Source organism: Nansenia antarctica, assembly GCF_963989245.1.
Source record: "Nansenia antarctica genome assembly, chromosome: 4".
Classification (NCBI taxonomy): Eukaryota; Metazoa; Chordata; class Actinopteri; order Argentiniformes; family Microstomatidae; genus Nansenia; species Nansenia antarctica.
In genome coordinates this window covers 69724756-69736842 of record NC_137689.1, presented here as the reverse complement: position 1 = coordinate 69736842, position 12087 = coordinate 69724756, and the positions used below count along the sequence as shown (strand labels likewise).

The following is a 12087-nucleotide window of genomic DNA, read 5'->3' as shown; positions in this document are numbered from 1 at the left end:
GGATACTAAGCATAACATCAACACAACTAACCAACCAACCAACCAACAGGCTGGACACTAAGCACAGCATCAACACAAAAAAACAACCAACCAACAGGCAGGACACTAAGCACAACACCAACACAACCAACTAACCAACCAACAGGCAGGACACTAAGCACAACACCAACACAACCAACTAACCAACCAACTAACCAACCGGATGGCGACTAAGCACAACATCAACACAAACACCGCAAAAGCCTGAATACACACCAAACACCAACATCTACAAAACACCAATCAATGTGCTTATCGCCAACCTAACCCATCTTAATTTAATCTAGGGATCAATTTCTTGTTCAGAAATTAAAATTACATCATGAAAAACAACACAAGAGTGCAGCACTAGTCATAAGCCGATTACTAACATCTAAACTGCTCTAAATCATCCAGCAAGCAGATAGCTCCCCCTCCCCCTCCCAGATCCATTCCCTAATACCACTCTCATTTCACTTAGGGCTTAGCCTGAATCACCCTGGGATCTGTCAAACCATGTAATGTCAGGCTGAGAGAAAGGCGGTACAGTGCAAACCCTGAGACGAGACACACAAGTCAGTGTTATTGAAGAAGAAGAAAAATGACGCAGCAAATTTTTACAGCCGCATGAGATATCATCACCCCAAAGTGTGATCCTGGAGTCAGCAGACCGTGCCGAGCCAAGATGTAGGTGAGGTAACTAGCAACGAGAACAGCATTTATAAATTGAGATTAATGAATGCGGAACGGATCGGGGAGTTCACAGGTCACAACGAACCAGGAAGTTCTGTCGTCGACTGAGGACCCAAGTACAGTGCATCTGCAATAGCAGATAGGGCATTTGACTATTTCAGTGCAAGTTATAGATAACACTAACTCCCTCTCCCTCCATCTCACCCTCCTTCTTACAGGCAGTCCTTCCCTCCCTCGCACACTCACTCACTCTCTCTCTCTCTCCCACACAAAGTGACACTAAAGCAGCAGAGCTGGATCCTTCTCTCTCCAGCAGGCTCACTCTATTTTAACTCATCCAATGCCGAGGGTGAATAAAGAAATCGCCCAAATTGTCAACATTCTACAGTGCCAGGGGTGACTTTATTCACCTAAATTGCATAAATGATGATGCTTAATTTTGTAGACAATCAAAGTATTGTTGCTAGGTAGACACCACATAAAACAGTTGGCACTCTGGTTGGTGAGTGTTGCGGAATGCTTTGGCAGTTGGTGTGTTAACGCTGAGGAGGTAACTCTTGATAGCTCCCATTACAAAAGCTTTGGCTGGTCAAGGTCTAACCACCTGGGTTCACATGATGCAACCATAAATGTGTAACAAATGCTGACCTGGGGGGTATTCCATCATCGTCGCTAAAGGAAAAATAAGCCTGGATTTTCCTTTACACATTGATGGAATACTGCTCGTCTCTTGTTTTTAATGATTAAATACAATTGAGCGGGTGTTGTCAGGAGGGACGCTGTGGATTGAGGTGGTGTTTTGTGTTGACTACAAAATGTCGACCAGTAGTAGACCACATTACGGGTAGTCTTAACTACAGAACTTAAGATATGACACTGAGTTGTGCATGTAAAATACTGACACTCGAGCAACAGTGACGCCTCAGTTCCCATCTACTCAGATCGAGGTCTATGTAGGATAGAGACGCCTCATATTCGTATGACCCATTCCGACTCTCTCTTCCTTTAATCAGGTTTTTCATAAATGCCACAGATTCCATTGGAAGAGGGCAGGGATATTTATAGAGACCTCTCAGGCAACCATCGCTGCATAACTATGCCGAGTGAACCAGCTCTGCTGAGAGAGAATGCGACACAAGTGGGCGGATGTGTGGGGGAGGGAAGGAGGAGAGGGAGGGGAGGAGGAGGAGAGGGAGGGAGGAGGAGGAGGAGAGGGAGGGAGGAGGAGGAGAGGGAGGGGAGGAGGAGGAGAGGGAGGGGAGGAGGAGAGGGAGGGGAGGAGGAGAGGGAGGGGAGGAGGAGAGGGAGGGAGAGAAGGAAGAGAGGGAGAGAAGAAGGAGACAGAGGAAAGGAGGAGAGGGAAGGAAGGTAGAGAACAGGAAGGCTATCGATTTGCTCCATTAGTATTACTGGCCACCCTTCTCCATTACAACCTGTATTATTCATTGAACAGTTTTAAAAAGAATTCTGCTTACCAATACAAAAACTAAAACCCTCAGCTGATTCTGAATGTCCTACGTGTAGCATGGTAATGCCCTACTATGAGATGGGAGTCACAAAGGTTACAGAAGGATTAAACATTAGGCCCAACTTATTCAGGGGGACCTGAATTGCCTGAAAAGCCTCTTGCTATCCAGATATCATCAGGCCCAGTATAGAGAGAGACAGTGGGAAACGGACGAGGCCCCGCAAACAACCGCCTCACAGTTACCACGGCAACACATCTGTTCAAGATGACGCCATACTGGGAGGATGCAGGCCGGAGGAATTTACAGGAAATGGGAGGTGGGCCTATGTCCCAAGTGAGAAGGGGCGTAGCGAGGAAATCGATAAGGTCAACAACGCTTCGTCTCCCTTTCTTCGGAGTGAATATACAGTAAATCATTTTTCGCGGACATCGCCAGCAACGATGAATCTGAGCTAACAGCTAGTGAAAGTACAAACCTAGACGCTGCGGAATTTGTATACCGCGACATTGAAATTAGATATGACACACAGAAACGTCACAAAGACAATGATGTATGGGATTAAATCAACTGTTGAACACCGGTCCATGACGCACATTGGGAAAACTGCACATCCGAGAGGCTCGGTTGACCTCTGAACGTACTACCTAAATAGTCCTTTCATTTGTTTAGGATAAATAATAGGACTAATCAAGAGCTTGATTTAATCCACCTCAGTTCAATCAACAACAAAAATAACTCAGTTTCATGCAACCCTCCAGTTTCCTACCCCCCCCCCCCCCCCCCCCCCCACACACACACACACACACACACACACACACACACACACACACACACACACACACACACACACACAAACACAAACACAAACAATAAGCAGGCCTGAATTCAGTGATTCAATCACCAAGGAATTAAGAAATTATAAAATGACCTGTATGATTAGACAAGACTCAGCCAAGTCAATAAAATAACCATAGTAATTTGTTTTCACAGACACGCAGTGCATGCAATACGTTCAAGCCTGAATTCAGTTAGATCTCTCTAAAAACATTAAATCAAAACATATAAAATAACAACTTCTAAATTAGGTAGTAACTCTACAGCCAATACTTATTATAATTAGCCTACTTACAGCCTGTGAAAGGAGAAAGTACACCACCACCTACATAAACCTGATGTTAACCAACACCATACCCTACAAAGCCACACCCTACACCGGTGACTCAGGAGATTCTGGTCTCCTTATTCAGCCCCTGGGTTCCATCTATACCTGTGGTGGAGAGGATGCAGCCAGCAGCCGTCAGTCCAGTCTAGGCTCCAGGAAAAGACTCAGCTGATAAAGGAAGAATGTGAAACGCCTCTCTCCCTCGTTCTCTCCCTCCTCTCTGCAGCACAGACAGACGCAGCAGACTGCAGTGACTAGGCCACTTGGGGAGCAAGCCAAGCTTCAATCCAGCCCTGCGTATCTCACTTTGTACCTCTTTCTCCCTCCCTCCCTCCCTCCCTCCCTCCCTCCCCTCCTCCTCCTCCTCAACCTCTATTCAGCAAAACAACATTACCATGTCCTTCTCTCAAAATACCAGAACCTTCCGTGCATCCGATGAACACCCGACACACACAACCCTTCAGAAGAAAAACACACAGAGATGCATACGAGGCATGGGCATGAGTACTCGAATGAATGGATGGATGGGAGTAATAGTGTTGTCACCAAATGTAATCAGCATACCAGTTTGTATTCAGTGATTCAAAGACATAATAACTGCCATGTCACGCCGGGCCATAGTGAGGGATCTGAAGGTGAAAACTGGCAGTTGCAAAGGTATTGAATAGGCCCTTATCTATATCTCCCTTGTTTTGCCTTTTCTCTGCTCAAGGGCCCCATATGTGTGCTGTTCCTACCTCCTGACAGAGTCAGTTATGCTCAAATTGATTGGGCTTCTGACTAGCAGTCAGAACAGACACTAGCGTGAGTCTAACTAGCGTGAGTCTAACTAGCGTGAGTCTAACCGTTAGTGTGTGTTCTGATTCGGTTTAGCAGCTTGGTTAAGTAGCTTCTATTAGGCTACAAATGAGGCAAATTAGTTATTTGGATACATGTTTTGATAAGACTAATTCATTAATTACTCATTAATTCCCATATTCGGCTGATTGCTGAAACCAGGTCATATTTTCTTTCATCTCCGCTCTGTCTGTCCGTTGGATACACACATCGCCACAGTGCTGGCGCGCTAACGCTGGCGCTGGCCTGCTAAGCAGAGGTGCTAAAGCTGCAGTTAAGTGTTATTGTTTTTTTCTTTTAGGCCTAATAGAAAAAATAGCATGCGAGTACTTGAACAGTTAGAACCATTCAAATGCCCATCCCTAATGCATACACACCATACCACCACAAACCACAACCATGACACACGTTACCTACTGGGACATGATGGAAGGTGCCTGTGCTGGCTGGCTACAGGGCAACATTGAGCACACACCAGTCAGTCAGTGTTTAATGTCAATGTGTTATTGTCAAAAAAAAAAAAAATTTAAATCTGTGAAACCTAACTAGTAGAATTGAGTGACGATTGTGAGATTACTTTGAATGAAATACGTGATCATACGTGATCACATCACCATGAGAACAAAACTATCAACAGGCCACGTTGATGGAATACCCCCCTGGAAGCAAGCAAAGCTTGTATTCTAATTCCCATAGAAGACTAGTGAATATAGCTATTTTAGCTATATAGTTTATTGAGCAATATTATAATTTGACATTGACATGTGTACGGAAAAATGGCTAATGTGACCAGGTGCTATTATGACAGAAAACCGAATGTCTAAAATAAATCGAAATTTCTTCCCTCTGTCGTTGTTTCTGAGATGGTGCGGAGCAAGTTTAGCTGACAAATATCAACATTTCAATATATATTATATATATATTTATAGCACTTCACCCTTGTTTGTGTGTAGAGTTGGCACGGTAATCATAAGAGCCTGAAAATGCTGCTAAAATTCTTAGCAACGCATGCTAATAGGTTGTTTTTCTCACTTGCAAAAAAAACAACACTGTCTTAGTATTCTGAACTGTCTTGCTGCATTTTACCACAACATCCTACATGGCCAACTTCATCTAGCCGCGGCTGCTATCAGCTGTACGGCCTGGTCTCCATTTCTAGACACTTTCACCGGCTAGCCGCAGGCCACACTACTTTGGTAGTTTTGGTGTAGTCTGACGGACCATACAGCTTCCACAACTCACAGTGAGTTAACCCACGCTACGGTGTGGGCCGTGTCACCCATAACTCAAACTAGCATGATGACTGTTTCTCTGTTCTCCAGTGTCTTAAAAAATAAATAAAAATAAAAAACGTTTTCCTTCTAGCACGGAGACTGCCAATGGCCCCGGGCCTGAGCTAGATTACTCTTCCTGCTACGACTGGTGGTGGATTGATGATTCACTTGCTTAGTCAAATGTATTGATTGTAAGTCGCTTTGGAATAAGGCGTCTGCTAAATGCCAAAAATGTCAATGTAAATAATGACTGAGGAGAAAGGCTAGAACCCCTGCGACGCCAGAGACGGATCTGTCCAAGGTCCCTCGCTGAGGAGGAAGTTGCAGGTCTAATTCAGCTGAACACAGGCCTTGCATGCTAATCTTTGAGGATAAAAGGTCTGCGCTTGTTGCCTGGATCCCTCCTTGAGAATCCAGACGGCTTTTGGCATGTCAACAATTTGGCTAGCCAGAGCATCCGCCCCTGGGGTCAGGAAATCTGTGACCTTGCAGTGTGATTGTTTTAAACGTCGTGTCCCGAATGGAATAAAGGAATTTATAGACTTAAAAACAGATATTGCATAAAACCATTGCTGAAAGCTAGATATTTCTATCTTCTTCAGTGGTTTGACAACATCCTGTACTGTTGCCACAAGGCAAAGTTGAAAGATGAAACCATAGATAGTATGGATATGGATGAAACCATCTAAAGCAGGCCGGACGCAACGCAGAGGCTCTGACCACCCCCAATGGACTGAATGACTTCCGCCGCAACGACGTCCGTTTGACCGCACATGGTGTACACAGGGCGTATGTCTAAAGCTTGAGGGTGGAGTAGTACTGTTGTTTTTCTCAATAAATTGAGAGCAGCTGTTGCATGATCCACCCTTATGTGCTAATGCAACTGGAGACAAGCGCAGACATTCACAGTGTGTCATTCTGTTAGTTTGGCTCCAATTTAGTGAATTCGAATCGTGGACTCGTATAAAGCAACGCGCCAGACAGAGGATGATCAGCCGTAGCAAGGCGCACCTAGCCCGGATGAAGCTAGCCTCCTATCCTGGGCTATTTATACATGTATAAATATATAAGAAATTTATATATAAGCAAACAAACAAACCGATATAAACCTTAGATATAAGAACTAAATGGCACTCCTCAAATTGAGAAAGTGAGAAGACAAAACCATTGGTTGTCCAACAATACTGATGATGGGGTGGGTAAAAAAAAAAAAAGAATCAATGAACAGACTGATGTAGCCTAGGGCAGGGCAGGGAAGCAGCACCCACTAGTCAAGTAGGGCTGGGTATCGCCACTGATTTCCCAAAACGATTCGATTCCGATTCACAGCTTGATTCACAGCCCGATTCGATTCGATTCACGATTCGATTCGATTCGATTCGATTCCGATTCGATCTAGTTACAATATACATTTTTTGCTTGAATATGAAAGAGATTCTCTGAACTAATGCTATAAATGGTTCAAGGAACCCTATAACATGTAGCATTGTTAAACATATCAATGAATTGACTCCAAAGCAGTTACATGAATGTACTTTTTATTTACATATGACTTTGCTTTTGTCCAGCTCATCTCTATCGTCACATTTTTTAAATCCAAAATGCACCCAGACATCTGACTTTAAGCCTGGTGGTGACTTGAGTGTCCCTGCCATCGCCATGTTTTTAGATTTTAGTGTTGAGACCTCACGTTGCGTGAGATATGATAAATTCTTGTAGCGCGAGATCTGGCCACGAGATCTCGTTGCGGGTTGAAGCTGCAAGCAAAAAAAAAAAAAAAAAAAAAAAAATCGATCTCGGGATTTATGAATCGATAATCGCTCATTTTAATGAAGATCGATTCAGAATCGGGAAATCGATTTTTTGAACCCAGCCCTATAGTCAAGGTTAACCTTGTAATGTTGAGCATGCTACGGTGCTTAGCTAGGAATAGGAGAGGTGTTCAGTTGTCTATTATATTTATGCTTCGACTATAGCAGCTGATCTGATGCCATTAGTGTCGAGGGAAGTGGTGTAACATTGTGTTGTGTGTAAACGGCAAAATTATTGTGTGTCCAGGCGGGTGGGTCCTGCTTCCTCCATGGCCGCCGACATCTCTGCTGTCCACAACAACAGACTGACTACTGCAAAACCACTGATTTTTATTCAAAAGCACTTATTTCTCGTAAACCTTTGCGTGAAATTGCGTGACGAAATGTATATCGAATAACATAATTAAAGAATGGACAGCTTGCTTTTTTAAATAATAGATAATATTATCTTTAGATCTGTGTTAACTGTGCTCACTGGACCCTGCCCTGCTTTTTGCGTCTGAGTCTGGGCGCTCGAGCAAACGCCTTGCTAGCTATCTAGCTAGCCTCCTGAAGCTACAATTCTTTGGCTCTGGTAGTGTAATATCGACCTGGCATCGATATTGTCAAACATACAGATGTACAGGGACACTGTGAAATGTTTCCTAATTGCAATATCATTAGTATGCGATTAATGTAGCACACAATCGGTGGGTAATTGCACGCAGCTTAGCTAGCTCCTGGAGTGAACACGGCTATGCAAAAATGCTTAGTTTAACAAACTAACTAGCTCACTAACTAGCTGAAACAAACCAGTGCATGGTGGGATAATTAGTCGTTGTTATTCGTACAACATTCGTAATCATCTAGTTTTAGAATAAATAGCACTTACCGCTGTTTTCGCAGTTAGCGCTGGTCGGTTTCTAGAATGAGCTACGAGCCCCTCGACGGTTCGCTGGAGTGTGGGCTCCTCCTGACAGATGCGGTGACATCATCACGCCCTGTAGCAGCAAAACGAGGAGTGGCGGAAATTACCGAGCCTTGAAATTAGATAATCTATAGAATAAAAGTTTATATTTTTCTTTATACATTACTCATATCAATAACTGACGGTACAACTAAGCGCATCAAAATGCTTAGGACGGTAGGATAGTTCAAATGTATTGTTAATTTATTATAGAATAACTTTGGTGATGGGAGTAATGTGGGATGTATCAAAATGTATTTGTGTCTGTAGATAACAGATCAACACATCCATGTGTTGTGTGTAGTGAGCTGCGTATAAAGGATGGCCACATATCTATGGAGGGAGGGCCGTGAATGGCAAAACATATGTTTAAGTGTTATCCAATGCTTCTAGTTGCATTACGTATTATTCGTTTTACAATAACCAATGTGCTATACATTCTACATTGCTCAATACATTTGGCTCTGCAATATGATTTGTCATTTGAATTGCATTGCAATGTGATCTGCGACTTGAATTGCAATATGATTTGCGACTTGCTTTGTATGATTTTGGACAATAAATGTGTCTGTGTGGTTACATTATTGTAACCTACTTTGTGATTTGTAAAGTAGTGTAATTTGCCTTTCCACCATGTCTTCGTGCAAATGATCTTGTCCAGTCTTTCACGACTTTTCGTCTTTAATTGTAACTGGTCCAGTGGACGCTCCTCAGAGCTCAGTGATTTCAGAAATTAATTTCACCAAATACCTGATTAAAACATACTGTTTTGCAGTGAAGGTCTGAAGTAGTGTCAACAGCACCCTCTAGAGTGGCACCATGGAGCAGACGGATTACAGCTATGTTGAATGAATGAATGAATGAATGAATGAATGAATGAATGAATGAATGAATGAATGAATGAATGAATGAATGGACTTTATTGTCATTGCTACAGTACAGGTACCAAACAACGAAATTTAGGAGGGGTGGCTCACCTGGTGTTAGGAAAGGGAAAAAAAAAAAAAAACTTTTAGAAAAAGAATAAAATCACAAGAAGGTATAGGAGCTGGTTTACATAAATAAAGGCTATGTACACAATCCACTGTACTATACTGCACAGATAGTCAACTAGGGTTGTCATATTGCACAAAAGTATTTTTTCACGTTATTTAAAGTGTCACAGTTTGCAGGCTTGAAATGTACATGTTTGTGCCTCAGCACTAGCTGCCATACAATCCGTCCAGACTGTCCTGGGCCCAGAACTTAGGCCTTTGCTGTGTTCAGGGCCTTGACGGCCCTGTGGTAGAAGCAGTTCTTCAGTCTGTTTGTCTTAGCGGCCGGGGTCCTGTACCTCCTTTTCGAGGGCAGCCTGATAAAGTGTACGTGCCCAGGGTGGGTCGGGTCCCTGGAGATCTTGGAGGCCTTCCTGAGACAGCGTGTGTTGTACAGCTCTTCCAGAGAGTTCGATGTTCCAAACTCCTCAGGCTACAATGACTTCAACACAATTCTAGGAGGCCTGTGGTTCTCCCCGTTCCATAGACTTATGATGACTTCTGGAGAACGTTCTCCAACCTGACAGAGCTCTTGCAGTATGAATGAACATATCCCCCATTAAACAAATAATCAGACAGTGAATCTAGTAAAATAAAAGCATAAGGAACCGCTAACACTGTTAGTGCACAAAATAAGACAAAAGTTGAACACAGTTTTGAAGAAATGTATTTATTTTGAAAATTAGGGAGACGGTACAAAAAAAGAGAGAGAGAGAGAGAGAGAGAGAGAGAGAGAGAGAGAGAGAGAGAGAGAGAGAGAGAGAGAGAGAGAGAGAGAGAGAGAGAGCGATAGATAGCTACAGTATATTTCATTGTATTTATTTTCTTCTTCTGAGTTTACCTTTCCTATTAGGGTAATTTTTTTATACGGTGCCATTTGGACTTCATAACATAATAAATTGTTGATTCATCTATATTTTAATGTTCTATTATATAAAGGACATATCTAGCTTGCTGAAAAACATAGTGGTCGAGCTCAGGCACCTACATTTTATTTTATTTAGAATACCCTCTGTAGTTGAATAGGGCGAGTGTCTCCAGAACAGAGTGGACACATAACAGAGTGGACATGTTGAGTTAAAGTTAGCCTTTAGCCTGCCTGTGTTAGCATAATGCCTAGAATGACCATGAATACTTGATGAGGAATCTATTTTGCACTAAATACTTTTTTTTGAAATTATTCAATTTGATTGATCTCCTCAATATTTAGGCATAACAGGGTGGACACGTTATGGTCAACCACATTAAACTCACTGGATAAAAACATAAAAATCAGATGGTAAAAGAGGTAGAAAATCACACAGCTTACCACATTTGAAATCCCCTCCACTGATGTGATGTCACCTCATGAGAGTGATGTGATTGAGAAATATGGTTTTCTTTTAAAAGGGACATTAACACAGCATAACAGGGTGGACAGTGATCGCAGGGGCAAGCAATATTGTAAGCAAAACCTTAATTTTTTGTACAAAATAAATTTAAAAATGGATAAAAACTATATTTCATTTCAATAGATATTGATCAGGAAAATGAAATAATAATAACATATTTGGAAATGTATATGTTTTTAATGATGGGAGAATGCGATTGAGAGGAAGGTGACCTGGGCTGAGCTTTGGAAAGCCGAGCCTCACCGCATCAAATTCCTCATCCAGGCAGTCTATGATGTGCTTCCAAGCCCGTCAAATCTGCACACATGGGGCATAGCAGAGACACCAGCATGCCAACTGTGTTCCAAGCGAGGAACCCTGGAACACATCCTCAGCTGCTGTACAAGGGCCCTTGGAGATGGACGGTACAGGTGGAGGCATGACCAAGTCCTGAAGACCATTGCTGAAGCCATCAGCGCAGGACTTGTGTGGGCAAAGCAGTTCCGACCCTCCAAGAAAACCATCGCCTTTGTCAGAGCTGGGGAGCAGCCAACCCCTGCCAGGAAAACATCTGCAGGCATCTTGACCTCTGCAAGAGACTGGCAGCAAGTACGCGGGACTGGTCAGTGACTGCCAGCAGGCTGGTTGGAGAGCGAGGTGTTTCCCAGTAGAGGTTGGTTGCAGAGGATTTGCAGCCCGTTCCTTGGCCAGAGCCTTCAGCAGTTTGGGCATCGATAGAGAGAAAAAGAGGAGAGCCATCCGCAGTACCACCAATGCGGCAGAGAGAGCCTCTAGATGGCTGTGGCTCAAAAGAGGAGAGCCATGGAGTCATGGTAGCTAGTTAGCCATCTGGACACAAGCTGGGGTCTGATCAGCCCCGGCTGGGTCACCTGGAGGAGGGTGTATGATGTTGAAAGACCCGAAACGCCCGATGATTCCAGGAACATCACTGAAGATGTGTCCAGAGGCATCAGTAGATGTATGTACACAGTTAATAGTTATTTTTGGGATTGAAGTTGAATGAACAACACTGGGGACATCCCAAATCCCATGCAAAATCAAATTTACATCTTTAACCAAAGCTTTTAAAATGTAGAAAACAACAACTTAGAAGCCCATATCATTGTATTCATAATAAATAACAATTGACTATACATGAAAAACCTAATGGAATTAGTATTTGTCCAAATTTAGACAAAATACAACATGATTTAGTACTGGGGACGGAAAAGGCACCGTATTAAAAAAAAAAGACCCATTAGCTGATGCAGCTAATTTACCCTACCCAACAACCTGACTCAAAGAGAGAGGAATGCTTTTTAGGAATGCTATCCAACACTGCAACTCCTTCGAATCGTCAGTGTAACTGCTAAACTGTAAACTTGGATTGGAATTGCAGGTTACGCACGTCAGTTCTACGTCTTTATTAATGTATGTATGGTCACAACGTAGGCTATGTAGCGGTTATGGTAT

At 43.0% G+C, this 12087-nt stretch overlaps 1 protein-coding gene across 2 annotated transcripts in view; it reads right to left on the bottom strand.

Moving 5' to 3' along the window:
* The window catches only part of sptan1 (spectrin alpha, non-erythrocytic 1), a 45169-nt gene extending 36979 nt beyond the window's left edge, over window positions 1–8190 (bottom strand). For both annotated transcript variants that reach the window (XM_080528356.1, XM_080528357.1), the window contains exon 1: window positions 8136–8190. The gene's annotated coding sequence lies outside the window, so the exon portion shown is untranslated. The remainder of the gene's footprint in view (window positions 1–8135) is intronic.
* Between the last annotated feature and the right edge of the window lie 3897 nt (window positions 8191–12087).